Source organism: Phocoena phocoena, chromosome 4 (genome assembly GCF_963924675.1).
Source record: "Phocoena phocoena chromosome 4, mPhoPho1.1, whole genome shotgun sequence".
In the NCBI taxonomy this organism is placed as follows: domain Eukaryota; kingdom Metazoa; phylum Chordata; class Mammalia; order Artiodactyla; family Phocoenidae; genus Phocoena; species Phocoena phocoena.
In genome coordinates this window covers 95,711,936-95,736,869 of record NC_089222.1, presented here as the reverse complement: position 1 = coordinate 95,736,869, position 24,934 = coordinate 95,711,936, and positions in this window count along the sequence as shown.

Sequence of the window (24,934 nt, the reverse complement as noted above, 5' to 3'; positions counted from 1 at the left end):
CATTCTGAGGGTTGTTTTTTGTTTATGGTTTCCTTTGCTGTGAAAAAGCTTTAAGTTTAATTAGGTCTCATTTGTTAATTTTTGTTTTTATTCTCATTACTCTAGGAGACAAATAAAAAAAGATCTTGCTGTGATTTATGTTGAATGTTCTGGCTATGTTTTCCTAAAAGAATTTTATAGTGTCTGGCCTTACATATAGGTCTTTAATTCATTTTGAGTTTATTTTTGTGTATGGTGTTAGGGAGTGCTGTAATTTCATTCTTTTACATGCAGCTCTCAAGTTTTCTCAGCACCACTTATTGAAGAGACTGTGTTCCATTGTATATTCTGGTCTCCTTTTTCATAGATTAGGTGACCATAGGTGCTTGGTTTTATCTCTAGGCTTTCTATCCTGTTCCATTGATCTATATTTCTGTTTTTGTGCAGTACCATACTCTCTTGATTACTGTAGCTTTGTATTATAGTCTGAAGTCAGGGAGCCTGATTCCTTCAGCTCCATTTTTTCCCTCAAGGTTGCTTTTACTATTCAAGGTCTTTTTTGTTTCTACGCAAATTGTAAATTTTTTTTGTTTTAAGGAATCCAGATTGGCAAAGAAGAAGTAATAAAATTGAAACTATAAAAATCTTTCAACAAACAAAAGCCCATGACCAGATGGCTTCACAGGTGAATTCTATCAACATTTAGAGAAGAATTAACACCTATTCTTCCAAAAAAATTGCAGAGGAAAGAACACTCTCAAACTCATGATATGAGGCTACCATCACCCTGATATCAAAACCAAAGATATCACAAACAAAGAAAATTACAGGCCAATACCACTAATGAATAGAGACACAAAAATCCTCAACAAAATACTAACAAGCCAAATCCAACAACACATTAAAGGGACCATACACCAGGATCAAGTGGAATTTCTCAGGGATGCAAGGATCCTTCAATATACACAAATCAATCAATGTGATATACTACATTAACAAACTGAAGAATAAAAACAATATGGTCATCAATAGATGCAGAAAAACTTTTGACAAATTTCAACACCCATTATGATAAAAACTCCAGAAAGTGGGCATAGAGGGAACATACCTCAATATAATAAAGGCCATATATCACAAACCCACAGCAAACATCATTATCAATGGGGAAAAACTGAAAGCATTTCCTCTAAGATCAGGAACAAGACAAGGATGTCCACTCTTGCCATTCTTATTCAACATAATTTTGGAAGTTCTAGCCATGGCAATCAATCAGAGAAGAAAAAGAAATAAAAAGAATCCAAATTGGAAAAGTGGTAAAACTGTCACTGCAGATGATATGATACTATACATAGAAAATCCTAAAGATGCCACCAGAAAATTACTAGAGCTAATTAATGAATTTGGTAAAGAAGTCACAGGATACAAAATTAATGCACAGAAATCTCTTGCCCTCCTATACACTAACAAACAATGAAAAATCAGAAAGAAATTAAGGAAACAATCCTATTTTACATCACAGCAAAAGGAATAAAATACCTAGGAATAAACATACCTAAGGAGGCAAAAGTTCTGTATGCAGAAAACTGATGAAAGAAATCAAAGATGACACAAACAGATGGAGAGATATACCATGTTCTTATATACCATGTTCTTGGATTGGAAGCATCAATTTTGTGAAAATAACTATACTACCTCAATGCAATCTCTATCAATTACCAATAACATTTTTCACAGAACTAGATGGGGTGTGTTTAGAGGTGGCTGTGGGCTCAGGAAGACTTTAAGCAGCCTGTTTGAGTGGGGCTGTGTTCCTGCCCTCTTGGTCATTTGGCCTGAGGCGTCCCAGGACTGGAGCATTTGTGCTGATGGGTGGGGCCAGGTCTTGGTGTCAAAATGGGACTGGGACAGCTTATGCAATAAGTAACCAGTAACTTTGCCACCAGTGTCTTTATCCCCAGAGTGAGCCACAACCACCCCCCACACCTCCCCAGGAGACCCTCCAATACCAGCAAGTAGGTCTGACCCAGGGTCCTATGAAGTCATTGCTTTGTCCCCTGAGTCCTGGTGTGCATGGGATCTTGTGTGCACCCTCCAAGAGTGGTGTTTCTGTTTCACCCAGACCTATAGAGTCCCTGCAGTCAAGCCCATTGATCTTCAAAGCCAAGTGCTCTGGGGCCTCCTTCAGATGCCAGACTCGCAGACTAGGGAGCTTGCCATGGGTCTCAGAATTCTCACTCCTGTGGGAGAACTTCTGTGATACAATTATTTTCCAGCTTGTGGGTCACCCACCTGGTGGGGTGGGTATGGGACTTGACTATCTAGTGAATGAGCCTCTCCTACCTTTTCATCGTGGTTTCTTCTTTGTCTTTGGAAGTAGAATATCTTTTTTGGTATGTCCCACTCCATTATTTTTTGGATGGTTATTCAGAAGTTAGTTAGGTATAATTTTGGTGTTTTTGTGAGAGGAAGCCACAACTAGAAACAAGAAAATTATGAAATAGGAAAGCTCACCAGTAAAGGCAAACATACAATAAAGGTAGCAAATCATCCACACACAAATATGAAATCTAAACTAGTAATCATGAGAGGAGGGGAGTACAAATGCAGGGTATTTAAAACACATTTAAATATAAATGTTCATGTGTGTTTCTAGACCAGAATTTGGTATACTTTGGATGCTCCATGTAAACTTAAAAAAAAAAATGTATGTTCTATTGTTGTTGCTGGAGTATTCTGTACATTTCAATCAGATCATGATGACTGATAATGTTCTTCAGGTTAGCTATATACTTACTAATTTTCTGCCTCTGCAACATTAATTACAGAAAGAGACGCATTGAATCATCAAAGTATAATAATGGATTTGTCTTAAATGTTTTCCTCAGGTGCTTAGCATTCTTACATGCTTTTGTAAGTAGCTTTTGGAAGGAAAGAACTCTTTGAGAGAAAGAGCTCTCTCCAAGAGACCACTTTTGTCACTTTAGCAAAGCTATATTACAACTAACCTTAAACCAGTGCCCCATGCTCTACTCCTCTCTGGCCCAAGCACACTTTTCAAATCTTTTGATCATACAGTGATCAGGCAGGTTAGACCTTGCCTAACCTATTATTCATTTTTACTTCTTTGATCTTTGTAAAGGACTAAGTAGATAACAGATGACCAGCTCTTCTCCCAAGTTCCCTCTTTAGTACTCTTGTGAACAAATTGTGAACAAGATAACCTCTAGAGTAAGATCACAAGGAGTCAATAAGAATGCATACAATGGGGGATGGCAATGACTTTGACCCTCTATCTCAATGTTAACGGAGATAATTTACCCTTTTCCCTTTAGAAACATTCATAGTTGAGCAAAATCTTCAGAGCTGGTTTTTGGATACATGATTCTGTCTTCTCCCCAGATTACTGGCTTGTCTGAACAAAGCAACCTTCCTTTCTACCAACACTGGCTTCAGAAGTATTGTTTTCTGAGTGGCAAGCAGCTGAACTCGAGTTTGGTAACACTTTCCAAAAGTCACTTCCTTAACATAAACCCAGTTGAGGTGGAAAGGAATTTGTTATGGGTAAGAGGTTGCTCATTCACATTTTTGACTCTGCAGCATTAACAGAATTGAGGACAAGAGGCCAAATATTAGAATAAAAATGCTCCCATGGAAAGGACTCAAATCAATAAAATTAGAACCAAAAAAGAAGTTACTACTGACACCACAGAAATATAAAGGATCATAAGAGACCATAAGCAGTTATACACCAATAAAATGGACAACCTAGGAGAAATGGACAAGTTCTTAGAAAGGTACAATTTCCTCAGATTGAACCAGGAATAAATAGAAAATATGAACAGACCAATCACAAGTACTGAAATGGAAACTGTGACTAAAAAGCTCCCAAAAAACAAAAGTCCAGGTCCAGATGGCTTCACAAGCAAATTCTATCAAATATTTAGAGAAGATTTAACACCTCTCCTTCACAAACTATTCCAAAAAATTGCAGAGGAATGAGCATTCCCAAGCACATTCTATGAGGCCACAATTACCCTGACACCAAAACCAGACAAAGATACCACACAAAAAGAAAATTACAGGCCAATATCACTGATGAACATAGACATAAAAATCCTGAACAAAACACTAGCAAACAGAATCCAACAGCACATTAAAAGGATCATACACCATGATCAATTGGGATTTATCCCAAGAGTGCAAGGATTCTTCAATATACTCAAATAAATGTGGTATACCATATTAACAAACTGAAGAATAAAAACCATATAATCATTTCAATAGATGTAGAAAAAGCTTTTGATAAAGTCCAACACCTATTTATGATAAAAACTCTCCAGAAAGTAGGCATAGAGGGAACGTACCTATACATACCTACCTCTACCTTTTACATAATAAAAGCCATATACAACAAACCCACAATAAATATCATTCTCAACAGTGAAAAACTGAAAGCATTTCAGTTTTCTGATCTTAGGATAGGAACAACATGAGGATGTCCACTCTTGCCACTATTATTCAACATAGTTTTGGAAGTCTTAGCTACAGCAATCAGAGAAGAAAAATAAATAAAAGGAATCCAAATTGGAAAAGAAGAAATAAAACTCACCATTTGCAGATGACATGATACTATATAGAAAATCATGTAGATGCTACCAGAAAACTACTAGAGCTCATCAATAAACTTGGTAGTCACAGGATACAAAAGTAACACACATTAATAAAAAAGTGTGTTGCATTTCTATACACTAACAAAGAAAGATGACAAAGAAAAATTAAAGAATCTCATTTCCCATCACATCAAAAAGAATAAAATACCTAGGACCTAAGGGCAAAGGACCTGTACTCCAAAAACTACAAGACAATGATGAAAGAAATAGAAGATGACACAAGCAGATGGAAGGAGATACTGTATTCTTAGGTTGGAAGAATCAATATTGTCAAAATGACTATACTACCCAAGGCAATCTACAGACTCAATGAAATGCCAATCACATTACCAATGACATTTTTCAGAGAGCTAGAACAAAAATCTTAAAATTTGTATGTAAACACAAGAGACCCTGAATAGAAAAAGCAATCTTGAGAAGAAAGAATGGAGCTGGAGGAATCAGATTCCTTGACTTCAGATTATACTACAAAGCTACAATCATTGAGACATTATGGTACTGACACAAAAACAGAAATATAGATCAATGGAACAGGACAGAGTGTCCAGAGATAAAACCAAGCACCTATGGTCACCTAATCTATGACCAAGAAGGCCAGAATATACAACGGAGAAAAGACAGTCTCTTCATTAAGTAGTGCTGGGAAAACTGGACAGCTACATGTAAAAGAATGCAATTACAACACTCCCTAACACCATATGCAAAAATAAACTCAAAATGGATTAAAGACCTATATGTAAGACTGGGTCTTACATATAGACTCATAGAGGAAAACATAGGCAGAACAATGCCTGTCATAAATCACAGCAAGATCTTCTTTGATCCACCTCCTAGTGTAATGAAAATAGAAACAAAAGTAAAAAAATGGGACCTAATGAAACTTAGAAGCTTTTGCACAGGAAAGGAAACCATAAACAAAATGAAAAGACAACATTCAGAATGGGAGAAAATATTTGCAAAAGAAGTGACTGATAAGGGATTAATCTCCAAAATATACAAATAGCTCATGCAGCTCAATATCAAAAAAACAAACAACCTAATAAAAAAATGGGCAGAAGATCTACATAGATGTCATACAATGAAGACATACTGATGGCCAAAAATCACATGAAAGGATATTCAACATGACTAATTATTAGAGAAAGGAAAATCAAAACTTCAATGAAGTATCTCCTCATACCAGTCAGAATGGCCATCATCAAAATTCTACATAAGATGGATAACTAATCAGAAAATGCAAATGAAGAAACAAGATTGTAAAGCAACTATACTCCAATAAAAATTAATTTTAAAAAGAATAAAAGTAAGCTAAGTTTGAAAAAAAATCTACAAACTATAAGTGCTGGAGAGGGTGTGGAGAAAAGGGAAACCTTGTACACTGTCATTGGGAATGTAAATTGGTATAGCCACTATGGAGAACAGTATGGATTTTCCTTAAAGAACTAAAAATAGAGCTACCATATGATCCTGTAACCCCATTCCTGGACATATAGCCAGAGAAAACCACAATTTGAAACAATACATGCACCCCAGTTTTCATTGGAGCACTATTAACAATACTCAGAAGGTGGTAGCAATCTAAATATACATCAACAGAGGAATGGTTAAAGAAGATGCTGTACATATATACAATGGAATATTACCTAGCCATAAAAAATGAAAAAAAAATGCCATTTATAGTGCATGGATGGACCTAGAAATTGGCATACTGACGGAAATAAGTCAGACACAGAAAGACAAATATCATATGATATCACTTATGTGTGAAATTTAAAAAAATGGTACAAATGAATTTATTTACAAAACAGAAATTAAGTCACAGATGTAGAAAACAAACTTATAGTTATCAGGTGGAAAAGCATGGGTGTGGGGAGGGATAAATTGGGAGTTTGAGATTGACATATACATACTACTATATATAAAATGGATAACTAATAAGGACCTGCTGTATAGCCCAGGAAACTCTTCTCAATACTCTGTAATAACCTATATGGGAAAAGAATCTAAAAAGAGTGGATGTATGTATATGTATAACTGATGCACTTTACTGTACACCACAAACTAACACAACATTGTAAATCAACTATACTCCCATAAAAATAAAATAAAATGCTCCCACTGCTCAGGAAATTCCAAGGGCTTGGGAGCTAATGAGCCAATATGATCTGAATAAACAAATATATACTTCTGGTAAATCACAATACTACACACACACACACACACACACACACACAGAAATCTCCTATAGACAGATTAAAGGAGAAGCATTTTTTACTTGAATAATCCAGCAGTTTCACTAGGAGTCTGACAATGTTAAAGAGACTAAGCAAGTTCCATTTCTGGTAAAGAATATATTTTTGTAGACATTTTAGAAATAAAATAGTATAAGGTAATTTCTACAAGATATCAAATTGTAACAAATGGTTATAATTCTCTGGGCCACTCCTTTGTCCAAGTTGATTTTTAACAGCAAGTGCCCATAGTGTTGAATTATTAAGATAATAGGAATGAATACATATTAAATAACAACACCAAATATAGGGGATTGGTTCAAGATGGTGGAGTAAAAGGACATGCTCTCACTCCCTCTTTCGAGAACACTGGAATCACAACTAACTGCTAAACAATCATTGACAGGAAGACACTGGAACTCACCAAAAAATATACCCCACATGCAAAGACAAAGGAGAAGCCGACATGACATAATAGGAGGGGTGCTATCACAATAAAATCAAATCCCATAACTGCTGGGTGGGTGACTCACAAACTGGAGAACACTTATAGCACAGAAGTCCACCCACTGGAGTGAAGGTTCTGAGCCCCATGTCAGGTTTCCCAACCTGGAGATCTGGTAATGGGAGGAGAAATTCCTAGAGAATCAGACTTTGAAGGTGAGTGAGATTTGATTGCAGGACTTCAGCAGGACTGGGGGAAACAGAGACTCCACTCTTGGAGGGCACACACAAAGTAGTGTGCACGTTGGGACCCAGGAGAAGGAGCAGTGACCCCCTAGGAGACGGAATAAGACCTACATGCTAGTGTTGGAGGGTCTCTTGCAGAGGTGGGGGCAGCTGTGGCTCACCAAGGGACAAGGACACAGGCAGCAGAAGTTCTGGGAAGTACTCCTTGGTGAGAGACCTCCTGGACTCTGTCATTAGCCCCACCAAAGAGCCCAGGTAGGCCCCAGTGTTGGGTCACCTCAGGACAAACAACCAGCAGGTAGGGAACCCAAACCCACACCTCAGCAGAAAAATTGATTAAAGTTTTACTGAGCTCTGCCCACCAGAGCCACAGCCAGGTCTACCCACCACCAGGCCCACCCACCACCAGGCCCTCTAATCATGAAACTTCCACAACCCTCTTAGAAAGCCTCATCCACCAGAGGGCAGACAGCAGAAGCAAGAAGAACTACAATACTGAAGCCTGTGGAACAAAAATCACATTCACAGAAAGAGACAAGATGAAAAGGCAGAAGGCTATGTCCCAGGTGAAGGAACAAGATAAAACCCCAGAAAAACAACTACATGAAATGGAGATAGACAATCTTCCAGAAAATGAATTCAGAATAATGATAGTGAAGATGATCCAGGACCTTGGAAAAAGAATGGAGGCAAACATTGAGAAGACGCAAAAAATGTTTAACAAAGATCTAGAAGAATTAAAGAACAAACAAATGGAGAGGAACAATACAATAACTGAAATGAAAAATACACTAGAAGAAATCAATAGCAGAATAACTGAGGCAGAAGAATGGATAACTGACCCGGAAGACAGAATGGTGGAATTCATTGCTGTGGAACAGAATAAAGGAAGAAGAACGAAAAGAAATGAAGACAGCCTGAGGCCTCTGGGACAACATTAAACACAAGAATATTCGCATTATATGGGTCCCAGAAGGAGAAGAGAGAGAGAAAGGACCCGAGAAAATATTTGAAGAGATTATAGTCAAAAACTTCCCTAACATGGGAAAGGAAATAGCCACCCGAGTCCAGGAAGCACAGAGAGTCCCATACAGGATAAACCCAAGGAAAAACATGCCGAGACACACATTAATCAAACTGGAAAAAATTAAAGACAAAGAAAAATTATTGAAAGTAGCAAGGGAAAAATGACAAACAACATACAAGGGAACTCCCAAAAGGTTAAGAGCTGATTTATCAGCAGAAACTCTACAAGCCAGAAGGGAGTGTCATGGTATACTTAAAGTGATGAAAGGGAAGAACCTACAACCAAGGTTACTCTACCCAGCAAGGAGCTCATTCAGATTTGATGGAGAAATGAAAAGTTTTAAGACAAGCAAAAGCTAAGAGAATTCATAACACGAAACGAACTCTACAACAAATGCTAAAGGAACTTCTCTAAGGTGGAAACACAAGAGAAGAAAAGGACCTACAAAAACAAATCCAAAACAATTAAGAAAATGGTCATAGGAACATACCTATTGATAACTACCTTAAATGTGAATGGATTAAGTGCTCCAACCAAAAGACACAGACTTGCTGAATGGATACCAAAAAAAGACCCATATATATGCTGTCTCCAAGAGACCCACTTCAGACCTAGAGACACATACAGACTGAAAGTGAGGGGATGGATAAAGATATTCCATGCAAATGGAAATCAAAAGAAAGCTGGAGTAGCTATACTTATATCAGATAAAATAGACTTTAAAATAAAGAATGATACAAGAGACAAGGAAGGACAATACATAATGATCAAGGGATCAATCCAAGAAGAATATATAACAATTATACATATATATGCACCCCAAATAGGAGCACCTCAATACCTAAGGCAACTGCTAACAGCTATAAAAGAGGAAATTGACAGTAACACAATAATAGTGGGGGACTTAACAATGCGCTTACACCAATGGACAGATTATCCAAATAGACAATTAATAAGGAAACACAACCATTATATGACACAATAGAGCAGATAGATTTAATTGATATTTATAGGCTGTTCCATCCAAAAACAGCAGATTAAACTCTCTTCTCAAGTGCACACGGAACATTCTCCAGGATAGATCACACATTGAGTCACAAATCAAGCCTCAGTAAATTTAAGAAAATTGAAATCATATCAAGCATCTTTTCTGACCACAACACTATGAGATTAGAAATCAATTACAGGGAAAGAAATGTAAAAAACACAAACATATGGAGTCTAAACAATACAGTATTAAATAACCAAGAGATCACTGAAGAAATCAAAGAGGACATCAAAAAATACCTAGAGACATATGACAATGAAAACCTATGGGATGCAGCAAAAGCAGTTCTAAGAGGGAAGTTTATAGCAATACATGCCCACCTTAAGAAACAGGAAACATCTCGAATAAACAACCTAACCTTGCACCTAAAGCAATTAGAGAAAGAAGAACAAAAAAACCCAAAGTTAGCAGAAGGAAAGAAATCATAAAAATCAGATCAGAAATAAATGAAAAAGAAATGAAGGAAATGATAACAAAGATCAATAAAACTAAAAGCTGGTTCTTTGAGAAGATAAACAAAACAGATAAACCACTAGCCAGACTCATCAAGAAAAAAAGGGAGAAGACTCAAATCAATAGAATTAGAAATGAAAAAGGAAAAGTAACAACTGACACTGAAGAAATACAAAAGATCATGAGAGATTACTACAAGCAACTCTATGCCAATAAAATGGACAACCTGCAAGAAATGGACAAATTCTTAGAAATGCACAATCTGCCAAGACTGAATCCAGAAGAAATAGAAAATATGAACAGACCAATCACCAGCACTGAAATTGAAACTATGATTAAAAATCTTCCAACAAACAGAAGTCCAGGACAGATGGCTTTACAGGTAAATTCTATCAAACATTAAGAGAACAGCTAACACCCTCCTTCTCAAACTCTTCCAAAAAAATTGCAGAGGAAGGAACACACCCAAACTCATTCTATGAGGCCACCATCACCTTGATACCGAAACCAGGCAAAGATACTACAAAAAAGGAAAGTTACAGACCAATATCACTGATGAATATAGATGCAAAAATCCTCAACCAAATACTAGCAAACAGAATCCAACAGCACATTAAAAGGATCAAGTGGGATTTATCCCAGAGATATAGGGATTCTTCAATATACACAAATCAATCAATGTGCTACACCATATTAACAAATTGAAGAATAAAAACCATATGATCATCGCAGTAGATGCAGAAAATGCTTCTGACAAAATTCAACACTGATTTATGATAAAAACTCTCCAGAAAGTGGGCATAGAGGGAATGTACTTCAATATAATAAAGGCCATATATGACAAACCCACAACAAGCATCAGTCTCAATGGTGAAAAACTGAAAGCATTTCCTCTAAGATCAGGAACAAGACAAGGATGTCCACTCCCACCACTATTATTCAACATAGTTTTGGAAGTCCTAGCCATGGCAATCAGAGAAGAAAAAGAAATAAAAGGAATACAAATTGGAAAAGAAGTAAAATGGTCACTGTTGGCAAGTGACATGATACTATACATATAGAATCCTAAAGTTACCACCAGAAAACTACTAGAGCTAATCAGTGAATTGGGTGAAGTTGCAGAATACAGTATTAATGCAGAGAAATATCTTGCATTCCTATACACTGATGATGAAAAATCTGAAAGAGAAATTAAGGAAACACTCCCATTTACCATTGCAACAAAAAGAATTAAATACTTAAGGATAAACCTCCCTAAGGAGACAAAAGACCTATATGCAGAAAACTATAAGACACTGATCAAATAAATTAAAGATGGTACAAACAGATGGAAAGACATATCATATTCTTGGATTGGGAGAATCAATATTGTGAAAATGACTATACTACTCAAAGCAATCTACAGATTCAATGCAATCCCTGTCAAATTACAAATGGCATTTTTTTTTTTTTTTACAGACTTAGAACAAAAAATCTTAAAATTTGTATGGTGACACAAAAGATCCTGAATAGCCAAAGCACTCTTGAGGAGAAAAAACGGAACTGGAGGAATCAGACTCCCTGACTTCAGAGTATACTACAAAGCTACAGTAATCAAGACAATATGGCACTGGCACAAAAACAGAAATATAGATCAATGGAACAGGATAGAAAGCCCAGAGATAAACTCACGCACCTATGGACAGCTAATCTATGACAAAGGAGGCAAGGATATACAGTGGAGAAAAGACAGTCTCTTCAATAAGTGGTGCTGGGAAAACTGGACAGCTACATGTAAAAGAATGAAATTAGAACACTCCCTAACAGCATACACAAAAATAAACTCAAAAGGATTAGAGACCTAAATGTAAGACCATGCACTATAAAACTCTTAGAGGAAAACATAGGAAGAACACTCTTTGACATAAATCACAGCAAGATCTTTTGTGACCCACCTCCTAGAATAATGGAAATAAAAATAAAAATGAGCAAATGGGACCTAATGAAACTTAAAAGCTTTTGCACAGCAAAGGAAACCATAAACAAGACCAAAAGACAACTCTTAGAATGGGAGAAAATATTTGCAAATGAATCATCGGACAAAAGATTAATCTGCAAAATATAAAAACAGCTCACACAGCTAAATCTTAAAAAAAACCCCAAACAACCCAATCCAAAAATGGGCAGAAGACCTAAATAGACATTTCTCCAAAGAAGACATACAGATGGCAAAGAAGCACATGAAAAGCTGCTCAACATCACTAATTATTAGAGAAACGCAAATCAAAGCTACAATGAGGTATCACCTCACACCAGTTACAATGGGCATAATCAGAAAATCTACAAACAAATGCCAGAGAGGGTATGGAGAAAAGGAAACCCTCTTGCACTGTTGGTGGGAATGTAAATTGAAACAGCCACTATGGAGAGCAGTATGGCATTTCCTTAAAGAACTAAAAATAGAATTACCATATGATACAGCAATCCCACTGCTGGGCATATACCCAGAGAAAAACATAATTCAAAAACGTCATGTAGGGCTTCCCTGGTGGTGCAGTGGTTGAGAGTCCGCCTGCTGATGAAGGGGACACGGGTTCGTGCCCCGGTTTGGGAAGATCCCACATACCGCAGAGTGGCTAGGCTCGTAATCCATGGCCGCTGAGCCTCTGCTTCACAACAGGAGAGGCCACAACAGTGAGAGGCCCACGTACCACAAAAAAAAAATAAAGTCATGTACCAAAATGTTCATTGCAGCCCTATTTACAATAGCCAGGTCATGGAAGCAACCTAAATGCTCATTAACAGGTGAATGGATAAAGAAGTAGTGGTACATATACACAATGGAATATCACGCAGCCATAAAAAGGAACAAAATTGGATCATTTGTAAAGACATGGATGCATCTATAGACTGTCATATAGAGTGAAGTAAGTCAGAAAGAGAAAATCAACTATATTAATGTATATATGTGGAACCTAGAAAATGATACAGATGAACCGGTTTTCAGAGCAGAAATTGGGACACAGAAGTAGAGAAAAAAGTTATGGACATCAAAGGTGGAAAGTGGCAGGAGGTGGGGGTTGTGGTGTGATGAATTGGGAGATTGGGATTGACATGTATACACTGATGTGTATAAAATGGATGATTAATAAGAAAAAATAAATAAATGAAATTTATAAAAAAGACTTGAAATAAAGTGTCTACCAGTCCAATGAGTCTTTTATCTACTTTCTATTTTCTCAGTCTTATCATCTGATAAGCAGGCCTCCCAGCCTCTTCATCCCCACTAACATTTTGTATTAACCATGGTCACTAACACAGAAGTGCCATACATTTGAGATAAATTCTTTCCAGCTGGTATTTCTAAAATACTGTCAGTGACTTGTGAGACTCTGAGAGGTGTAAGAATTCACAGTTTAAACCCTGAAAAACCTTTGAAAATCATCTTTTTAAAAGGGTATGCTGAAAAAATGCATTGAAAACAATAAAGGGCTAGAGAATTTCACTGAATAGAATAAAGGGATCTATCACTGGATTCTTGTTATTCTTTCCTATTAATAGCTTACTTCATTTTCATGGTTTTCCATGAGAGGTGAAAAAAACATATTTGAATATAGAAATATATCAATATTTAAAATTAAAATTTGGGGTTGGCCAAAATCTTCATTTGGGATTTTTCCTTAAAATGTTATGGAAAAACCCAAACGAACTTTTTGGCCAACCTAATGTTTGTTGGGATCTTTGAAACCTCACCACCTTCATAGCATTCCATGTCTCTTTCATGCTTACATATTATACCACTGTTGTCACAGAGGGCAGAGAAAAATATGCCAGATTTCTGTGCTATGCAACTGAAGTTCAATATTAAACTATATTAATGCCATGCTGTATATTTTATGAAAAATTATCTTTGTGTACAATTTCATATAGAAATTTGATAAATACAAATTCCTCTGCTTTCTGTGTAATCTTACCAAATTACTCCCACTTCAATGTGAAGTACAGAAGTTTATGACTTACATGAATTTGTTGATATTATACAGAATCAAGAAGAATTTACGTTTCTTAAATCAATGAAGAATATATGTGTAGATGCAACCTAACAGAGAAATAAAAATGTCCCTTGATTGCAAGGGACCAAACAGACACAGAATAGAGAACACTCAATATTTAGTAGTGTTTCTCAAATTACTGAGAATGTTCAACTGTATCAGAATCATCTTAGGCTTCTGTTATACCAGCATTTTATGAGTGCAACCACGGAGAGGTAGTGTGACCATATCTAAGAGAAACACTGAAATAGAGAAAGTCAGGGAAGCTGTAACACATCAAGGTTCCTAGATTCAAATGCAAATATGTATAACCGTCATCTTATAGAGCCTATTGAAGTTAGCCAACCTCAAAAATTATTAAGATGAAACTTAATAACCTACACTTGAAATAAGTTTTAACCACTTATATGAGACTGGACATATTCTATAACCAGTAATTAATACCACAACAAAATATGATATTTAGGTATAGATCATTATCACAGATTATAACAAGGACACACAAATGAGAATAAGATCTTAAAAGAAAATAAAGGAGGAGGTGGAGACAAGATGGCAGAGTAGAAAGACGTGAGATCACCCCCTCTCATGAAAACTCCAAAATCACAACTAATGGTTGAACAACCATTGACAAAAAATTGCTGGAACCTTCAGAAAAGATATGCTACATTCAAAGAGAAAGAAGCCACAATGAGGTGGCAGAAGCAGTACAACTGTGGTAAAATCAAATCCCATAATATTGCAGAGGTTCTCCCACAGGACTGAAAGTTCTGAAGTCCCACATCCCCAGCCTAAGGGTCTGCAAATGGGAGGATGAGCCTCCAGAGAATCTAGCTTTGAAGGCCAGAAGAATTTGATCCCAGGAATTCCACAGAGTGAGGGAACCAGAAACAGTACTCTTAGAGGGCACACACAAGGTCTCGTGTGTACCAGGACACAGGGAAAAAAGCAGTGACCTCATAAGGGCCAGGGCCAGACTTACCTGCTAGTATTAGAGGATCTCAGCAGGAGGCGGAGGGTGGTAGTGGCTCATTACAGGGACAACACTCACATTGTAGGGGTACCAGAAGGAGAAGAGAGAGAGAGAAGATACCTGAGAAAATATTTGAAAAGGTAATAGCTAAAAACTTCCCTAACATGGGAAAGGAAACAGTAACCCAAGTCCAGTAAACACAGAGTCCTGGGCAGGATAAACCCGAAGAGGAATATGTCAAGACACGTATACTGAAACTAACAAAAATTAAAGAAAAAGGAAAAAATTTTAAAGCGATAAGGGAAAAGCAACAAATAACATACAAGGGAATTTCCATGAGGTTATCAGCTGATTTTTCATCAGAACCTCTAAAGGCCAGAAGGCCACAGTATATTTAAAGTGATAAAAGGTAAGAATCTATAACCAAGAATACTCTACCCAGCAAGGTTCTCATTCAAATCCAATGGAGAAATCAAAAGCTCTATAGACATGCAAAGGCTAAGAGAATACAGCACAACCAGACAAGCTTTGCAACAAATTCTAAAGGAACTTTTCTAGGTAGAAATGCAAATGCCACAATTAAAAACAAGAAAAGTCTGAATGGAAAAGCTTACCAGTAAAGGCAAACATAAAGTAAAACTAGGATATCATCTGTACACAATATCATATCAACAAGCAATCATAAGAAGACAAGAGTAAAAATGCAGAATATTGGAAATGCATTTGAAATTAAAAGACCATCAAGTTAAAACAGTCTTGTATATATACAGACTGCTATGTCAAAACCTCATGGTAACAGAAAAGCAAAACCCTTCAACAGATACAAACACAAAAAAAGAATAAGGAATCCAAACACAACATTAAAATTAGTCATCAAATCACAAGAGAAGAGAAAAAAAGAGGAAGGTAAGAAAAAAGACCTACAAAAACTAATCAAAAACAACAAAATTGCAATAAGAACATACATATCAGTAATTACCTTAAATGTAAATGGATTAAATGCTCCAAACAAAAGACATAGACCGGCTGAATGGATACAAAAACAAGACCCATATATATGCTGTCTACAAGAGACCCCCTTCACATCTAAGAACACATACAAACTAAAACTGAGGGAATGGAAAAAGATATTGCATGCAAATGGAAATCAAAAGAAACATGGGGCAGCATTACTCATATCAGAAAAAATAGACTTTAAAATAAAGACTGTTAACAAAAGACAATGAAGGACACTACATAATGATCAAGGGATCAATCCAAGAAGAAGATATAACAACTGTAAATATTTATGCACCCAACATAGGAGCCCCTCAATATATGAGGCCAATACTAGCAGCCATAAAAGGAGAAACTGACAGTAACTCTATAATAGTGGGTGACTTTAACCCCCCACTTACACCAGTGGACAGATCATCCAGACATAAAAGCGATAAGGAAACACAGGGCTTAAATGACACATTAGACCAAATGGATTTAATTGATATTTATAGAGCATTCCATCCAACAGCAGCACACATTCTTCTCAAGTGCAAATGGAACATTGTCCAAGATTGATCACATGCTCAGCCACAAAGTGAGCCTCAATAAATTTAAGAAAATTAAAATCATATCAAGCATCTTTCTGAGCACAATACTATGAAATTAGAAATCAACTACAAGAAAAAAACTTAAAAAAAAAAGCAAACACACAGAGGTTAAACAATATGCTACTAAACAACCAATGGATCAGTGAAAAAATCAAAGTGGAAATTAAAAAAAATATACCTAGAGACAAATGAAAATGAAAGCACAACTATCCAAAACTTATGGGATGCAGCAAAAGCAGTTCTAAGAGGGAAGTTTATAGCAATACAATCTTACCTCAGCAAACAAGAAAAACCCCAAGTAAACAACCTGACCTTACACCAAAAGCAACTAGAGAAAGAAGAACAAACAAAACCCAAAGTTAATAGGAGGAAGGAAATCATAAAGATCAGAGCAGATAAATGAAATAGAGATGAAGAAAACAATAGAAAAGATCAATGTTTATCTTCTCTGAAATATAAACAAAACTGATAAACTTTTAGCCAGAATCATCAAGAAAAAAAGTGAGAGGGCTCAAATCAATAAAATTAGAAATGAAAAAGAAGTTACAGTGGACACCACAGAAATACAAATGATCATAAGAGACTACTACAAACAACTATATGCAAATAAAATGGACAACATAGAAGAAATGGACAAATTCTTAGAAAGGCACAATCTCCCAAGATTGAACCAGGAAGTAATAGAAAATATGAACAGACCAATAACAAGTACTGAAATTGAAAGTGTGATTAAAAAACTCCCAACAAAAAAAAGTCCAGGACCTGATGGCTTCACAGGAAAATTCTATCAAACATTTAGAGAAGGGTTAACACCTATCCTTTACAATATATTCCCAAAAATTGCAGAGGAAGGAAAACTCCCTAAGTCAACATTGGAGGCAACCATCACCCTGATACCAAAACCAGACAAAGATACCACTAAAAAGGAAAATTACAGGCCAATATCACTGATGAACATACATGCAAAAATCCTCAACAAAATACTAGCAATCCAAATCCAACAACACATGAAAAGGACCATACACGATGATCAAGTGGGATTGATCCCAGGGTTGCAAGTATTCTTCAATATCCACAAATCAAACAGTGTGATACACCACATTAACAAACTGAAAAATAAAATCTATATGATCATCTTAATAGATGCAGAAAAAGCTTTTGCCAAAATTCAACACCTATTTATGATAAAAGCTCTCCCTAAAGTGGGCATAGAGGGAACATACCTCAACATAATAAAGACCGTATTTGACAGACCCACAGTTAACATCATACTCAATGATGAAAAGCTAAAAGCATTTCCTCTAAGATTGGGAACAAGACAAGGATGTCCACTCTTGCCACTTTTATTCAATATAGTTGTGGAAGTCCTAGCCATGACAATCAGAGAAGAAAAAGGAATAAAATGAATCCAAATTGGAAAAGAAGTAAAGCTGTCACTGTTTGCAGATGACATGATACTCTACATAGAAAATCCTAAAGATGCTACCAGAATGCTACTAGAGCTCATCAATGAATTTGGTAAATTTGCTGGAAACAAAATTAATACACACAAATCTCTTGCATTTCTATACACTAACAATGAAGAATCACACAAAAAGAAATTAAACAAGCAACCCCATTTACCATCACATCAAAAAGAATAAAATATGTAGGAATAAACCTACCTAAGGAGGCAAAACACCTGTACTCAGAAAACTATAAGACATGGATGAAAGAAATCAAAGATTCCACAAACAGATGGAAAGATATACCATGATCTTGGACTGGAAAAATCAATATCGTCAAAATGACTGTACTACCCAAAGCAATCTACAGATTCAGTGCAATCCCTATCAAATTACCAATGACATTTTTTACAGAATTAGAACAAAAAAATTTTACAATTTGTATGGAAACACAAAAGACCCAGAATAGCCAAAGCAATCTTAAGAAAGACAAAGCTGGAGGAGTCAGGTTCCCTGACTTCAGACTACACTACAAAGCTACAGTCATCAAAACAGTACAGTACTGGCACAAAAAAACAGAAATATAGATCAATAGACAGGATAGAAAGCCCAGAAATGAGCCCACACACTTATGGTCAATTAATCTATGACAAAGGAGCATGAATATACAATGGAGAAAAGATAGTCTCTTCAATAAACAGTGTTGGGAAAACTGGACAGCTACATGTAGAACAATGAAATGAGAACATTCTCTACCACCATATACAAAAATAAACTTGAAATGAATTAAAGACCTAAATGTAAGACCAGATACTATAAAACCCTCAGAGGAAAATATCAACAGAGCACTCTTTCACATGAATCACAGTAATATATTTTTCAATCCATCTCCTAGAGTAAAGGGAAATAAAAACAAGAATAAACAAATGGGATGTAATGAAACTTAAAAGCTTTTTGCACAGCAGAGGAAACCCATAGAGTGGGAGAAAATATTTGCAAACAATGTGACCAACAACTGATTAATCTCCAAAATATATAGTCAGCTCATGTAGCTCAATATCAAAAAAAAAAAAAAAAGACCAACAATCCAATAAAAAAATGGGCAGAAGGCCTAAATAGATATATCCCCAAAGAAGATATACAGATGGCCAAAAAGCACATGAAAAGATGCTCATCATCACTAATTATCAGAGAAATGCAAACAAAAACTACAATAAGATATCACCTTGCACCAGTCAGAATGGCCATCATTAAAAAGTCTACAAACAATAAGTGCTGGAGATGGTGTAGAGAAAAGGGAACCGTCCTACACTATTGTTGAGTATGTAAATTTGTACAGCCACTCTGGAGAACAGTATGGAGGTTCCTTAAAGAACTAAAAATAGAGCTACCATATGGTCCAGCAATCCCATTCCTGTGCATATATCCAGAGAAAACCATGGTTTGAAAGGATATGTGCACCCCAGTGTTCACTGCAGTGCTGTTTATAATAGCTTAGACATGGGAGCAACCTAATGAATAATAAAGATGTAGTACATATATACAATGGAAAACTATTCAGCCATTAAAAAGAATAAAATAATGCCATTTGCAGCAACATGGATGGACCTGGAGATTATAATAAGTGAAGTAAGTCAGTCAGAGAAAACAGTTATCAGAGGTTATTGCTTATATCCAGAACCTAAAAAAAAATGATACAAATGAACTTATTTACAAAACAGAAACAGACAGACATAGAAAACAAACTTATGGTTACCAAAGGCAAAAGGTGGGGGGGAGAGATAAACTGGGACTTTGGGATTGACATATGCACACTACTATATTTAAAAAAGATAATCAACAAGGACCTACTGTATGATACAGGGAATTCCACTAATATTCTATAATCATTTGGGAAAAGGATTTGAAAAAGAATAAATATACTTATGTGTATAATTGAATCACTTTGCTATACCCTGATACTAACACAATATTGTAGATCAACTATAGTCCAATATAAAATAAAAATTAAAAAAAATAAAAAGGATCATAGTCTACCCTAAGGCAAATAGTATCTCTTATGTGTATTAAAAAGTTATTAGTATAATATACTTTGCCACCCCCTTTATTTTGCTTGTAATCATTTAAACCCCCTTTTGTGCTCCAGGTGTTCCTGAGTTTATGAGGCTTGTTACATGACAGAGTTCATTACCTGTTTTAGGTGCTGAATATACCAGGTAGTTTTTCAACCTTTGCTGCAGTTAAGGTTCAGGCAGCTAGAATCCCCTAACCAGATAGATCAACACCGGACAGTGAATTAGGAACTAATAAAAATATCAGCAGGGACCAAAGAGAATCTTTTAGTTTTGATCTTGTAGTTACAGAAAATTTAAGTTCTTGGAGCAGCAAGGACAGCCTAGGTGACAGTGGTACTGGCTGAAGCAGTACAGTGCTCTGCAGTGTAGAACGACCACACTGGTTCTGTAGCCTGAGTCTGGGCTTGGTATCCTACAGCCTTAGGGAACCTCTCAGTGGTTCTGGGACCCAACAAATATCCATTTAATAAACTCATTCCCTGCTTAAAGCAGTCAGAGGCTGTTCTGGCTGCTAATAATTAAGATCCCTGACAGATGGATTTAATAAGAATTTTTATGTAAATATTTTCTTATTTACATGAAATTTAAAATATTATATTTTTTAGTTACTGCTTACATTATTTTTTTGTTAAATGTGTATTATTTATAAATTGTTATTATTTTGTAGTGCAGTGTTAAATGTTTTTTTTAATGTAGAGAATGCTGTCTATAATGGCTATATTACTCATTAAAATTGACTTCACATAATTTTATTTAAATCTTGTAAGTTTTGATACTTCATTTAGAGAAAAGGAAAAGAAAATACAAATAGATAATTCAAATAGTTTATCCAAGGTCACAAAACCAGGAAGTGGTGGTAGAACCTATGTCTTTTGTCAGAAATCCCAGGAGTTTCAACCTATGTTATGTTGCCTTTAAAATGAGGTTCAAGGAAGAAAGAAATAAACACCTATCTAAAGGGAACTCTAATTCTTGACCATAGGTAATGAGATTAGGCAAAGTAGAGTTTACATTTAAAATTATATATCTACATATCTATATGTATATCTTTATATCTTCAAAGTCTTACAGACTCTTAACAGACTGTATATTTTCTTTGGTGTCACCTTGAATACCTGTGCCCCACCTTCTCTTAGAGAAGGCTTAGAAAAATTCTGTCTACCTAAGCTTAAAAAGTAAACAAAAGCCTCATTACTGTGGATTTTCAATAAAATTCTAAGAGGAAAAGAGAAGAAGAGAGAATGAGAAAAAAAAGTACTTCTTATTTTGCTTCATTGTAGCCTAATATATTTTTAGGGGTTGATGTATGAAAGAATAAATAAACATTAATCATCAAAAGATTTTCAGGGCTTGCCTGGTGGCGCAGTGGTTGAGAGTCCGCATGCCAATTCAGGGGACGCGGGTTTGTGCCCCGGTCTGGGAAGATCCCACATGCCGCGGAGCGGCTGGGCCCGTGAGCCATGGCCGCTGAGCCTGCGCGTCCGGGGCCTGTGCTCCGCAGCGGGAGGGGCCACAGCAGTGAGAGGCCCGCATACCGCAAAAAAAACAAAAACAAAAAAACAGATTTTCAAAGTTTCCTTCAGCATGTAGTCTGAGGCAGCGCTAAGAGTTGAGAGGCTGTGAATGCGTAGCAGTGTTTCCTAGAGGCAAAGAGACACCACTCTTTTCTAAACTTTTCTTTCCTTCCCTGAGTACACCTCCTTAGACTCCCATTCTTGTATCACTCCAGAGCAGTTACTGTAGTACTCTAGTACTGACTGCAGAGTTTGCATTTCAATCCCATCAATAATAATTCACTTCACCTGATTTCTGAGTCCCAAATTAACAGCATTTAATGCTTATAATGTTTGGCTAGACTTGCAACAACCAATGTCATGGAGCTCTATCTCAGTACTGTGCCCTGAGCATCTGTTCTTATGTCTCTTATGAAAACCTCCTGGAGGACAGAGAGGAAGCCACTTCTGCTTTCTAATTCAAAACCACCAAATATCTGAGTGAATTTATACACTCACTTGTTCGAATTTTCCAGAGTATCAATTTGTATCAATACTCTTGTGTTACAGCTGCTGTCTGTCCTTACTTCACTCTTAGTTGTTTGAGCCAACACACACACACACACACACACACACACACACACACACACACACACACACACACACGTACAGACACATAAATACATCTGCATTATCCCAGCTTCCAAATAAACTCTCACTTTATTCCTTCTTTGAAAATATAAAACCCTACTTGGTCATATCTTAATCATTAAAAGGGACTGGCCTCAGGCTTCGCCTTTGAATTGCAAACTGTTTCCAGTCCTTAACATCACCAAACAGGATGCTTTTGGCTAGAACCCATAGCCTTTCACTGCACTGTGGGCACAAGACTGAAAGGACCCTCTTGAGACCCAAAGACTGTAAACCATCTCTTCCTGATACACTTCAGCTCTCAGAGGTTCTCCTGGCACAGTTACTACTTTGACACTTGACCCCACTTCTTTGAGAGTTTGTCAGAGGCACTGGATGATTGTCGCAGGCAACTGTTAAAACAGAGAAAAGAAATTAACTGAGAGGGGTCATAATTCTACCTATTTCACTTCTTGTTCTCTCAGCCTAAAGGGAAAAAAATACAAAATCATCTTTAACCTTTATAATTCATTTAGCTTATCTTGCTAGCTGATAAGGAGAGATGTAGTGTTCTGAGAAGTGGAAATGTACCTAGAGTTGAAAGTTTTAGCAAACATGATATAAAAAGCATAAGGTTCTTAGAAGAGTGGGCATGTTCAGAGAAATTGTAGATTACAGTAATTTATTAAAATGTCTGTTAGTAAGTCATATCCTCTTTAATTGCATAAGATCTAGTTAAGAATCTAAAGGAAAGGAAGCATTTGCCCTCTTTCAGCTCCATCCCATCAGTACTTTTCACTTTTATAGATTAGAATTACAAATCTTTATTGGCCAAATACCTGGATAATTTAAGGCACCAGAATCATAGGGCTTTGAGCTCTCAAAGGAATTAATGATCACAATGAAGAGTATGAATCAAAGCTTGGAAAGGTACAGGTGTGGACCTGTTCTTTTTCTTTAGAGGTGTACAATTCATTTTCCTTCCTTCACTTTTCCCCTTTTGGATTCTTTTAAATCCTAAATGCTGGTGTTTAGACAAGCCTGAGGGCAGTACTTGGTTCCCTAGCTGGGAAACTTGCTTTCAGTGATTGGAGTTTTACAAGGAGCTAAAGGTATAAAAGCATGTGCATAAACTCTTCTCACTTCAAAAACTTTGTCTGAGTTTGTGATCCCAGCCAATGTGCCCAAGGAAGAAAGCTCAGGTCAGCTCTGTTCTAAGCACTGGGATTAGCTTTCCTTTTCTGCTTAATCTTCTCATTCACATATTTGCTCAGGATAGGTAATAAGAATTGAATTCAGGTTTGGTTTTTTGTTTAAGTCTAGGCAAAGGAGGCCTGTTTTGTATCTAAGCACTCAAAGCCTGTGTTGTTTAGGGAGTAAGATCCAATTTCTCCTGCTTAGTTTACTAGCACTTTATATTAGAGAATGGAGTTTCACCTCGTAATAAAGTGGTAATCTACCCTGATTTTTTCTTCAGGGATATTGAGAACTTGTTCATCAAGAAAAGGATATGGAAATTCCTGTATGCCATGATTTCCTTGAATACTTGAACTCCATTTGTATTCATAGGTACCAAATATATAAATGATATTTTACAGAGATAACAGCTGGAGGAAGCCACGTTATTCATTCCAACTCCTTAAAAAAAGGCTCCAAATGTGAGCTCTTTCAAAGTCTGTTCGAGCTGCAGAGAGCCCCTTTGCCCCATATCATGCCTTTCCTTGGGCAGCCTACATCCAGTCACTGAGAAAGGTGAGGATCGAGAGGTATGGGCATTTCCACCTGACATGGGGCACTCCAACTGGCAGTTATTCCCTCTAGAGCTGCCCTCCAGGTTCATTGGGGCTTTATTGGTCCTGCATCACAGTTCACCTTTTTCCTCCACCCAATCCTGCTTCCTCTCGCTTCCTTTTAAAGGCTTTTATTTGTAATAAACATCTTGAACCTCAAACTCTATGTTAGTCTTCATTCTGAGTAACCCAATCTGTGACATAAATAAATAAATAAGCAAATAAATATAGTGTGTGTATATATTTGTGTGTGTGTGTAAGGAGCTCTTTTGCCCATTTTTACTCCCCTCAAAGCTTACAGAAATGAGATCACTAGGTAACAGTTAACCTAATTCCTGACTTATGTTCTACTGCATGCACACAATGCCTTGCCTAACCTGTTGATTCCTTTCCTAGATTAAAAAAAGTAGAAATGAAGAATTAAGTCGTTAAAGAATGATTAGTTCTCTACCCTCAGAAAACCCCTTAGCAATCCTGTAGACAGACGACGTAGTCAAGATAACATCTGAAGAAAGATCATGAGGAGTCAGCCAGCCTGCACGCAATGGAAAATGATGCAGATCCTAACCTCCTGCCTCAATGATTAACTGAGATTACATCCCCTTTTTTTCCCTTTAAAACTCTCACAGCTGAGCAGAATCTTTGGAGTTGGTTTTGGGACATGAGTCCACCTTTTCCCCAGATTGTCGGATTTTCTGATTAAAGCAACTTTCTTATCAACCAACACTTGCTCCTCTCATGTATTGGCTTTTGAGCAGCAAGCAGCGAACCTCAGTAATATATGTGTGTGGTTTTAGTTGAAAGCAGAAGAAA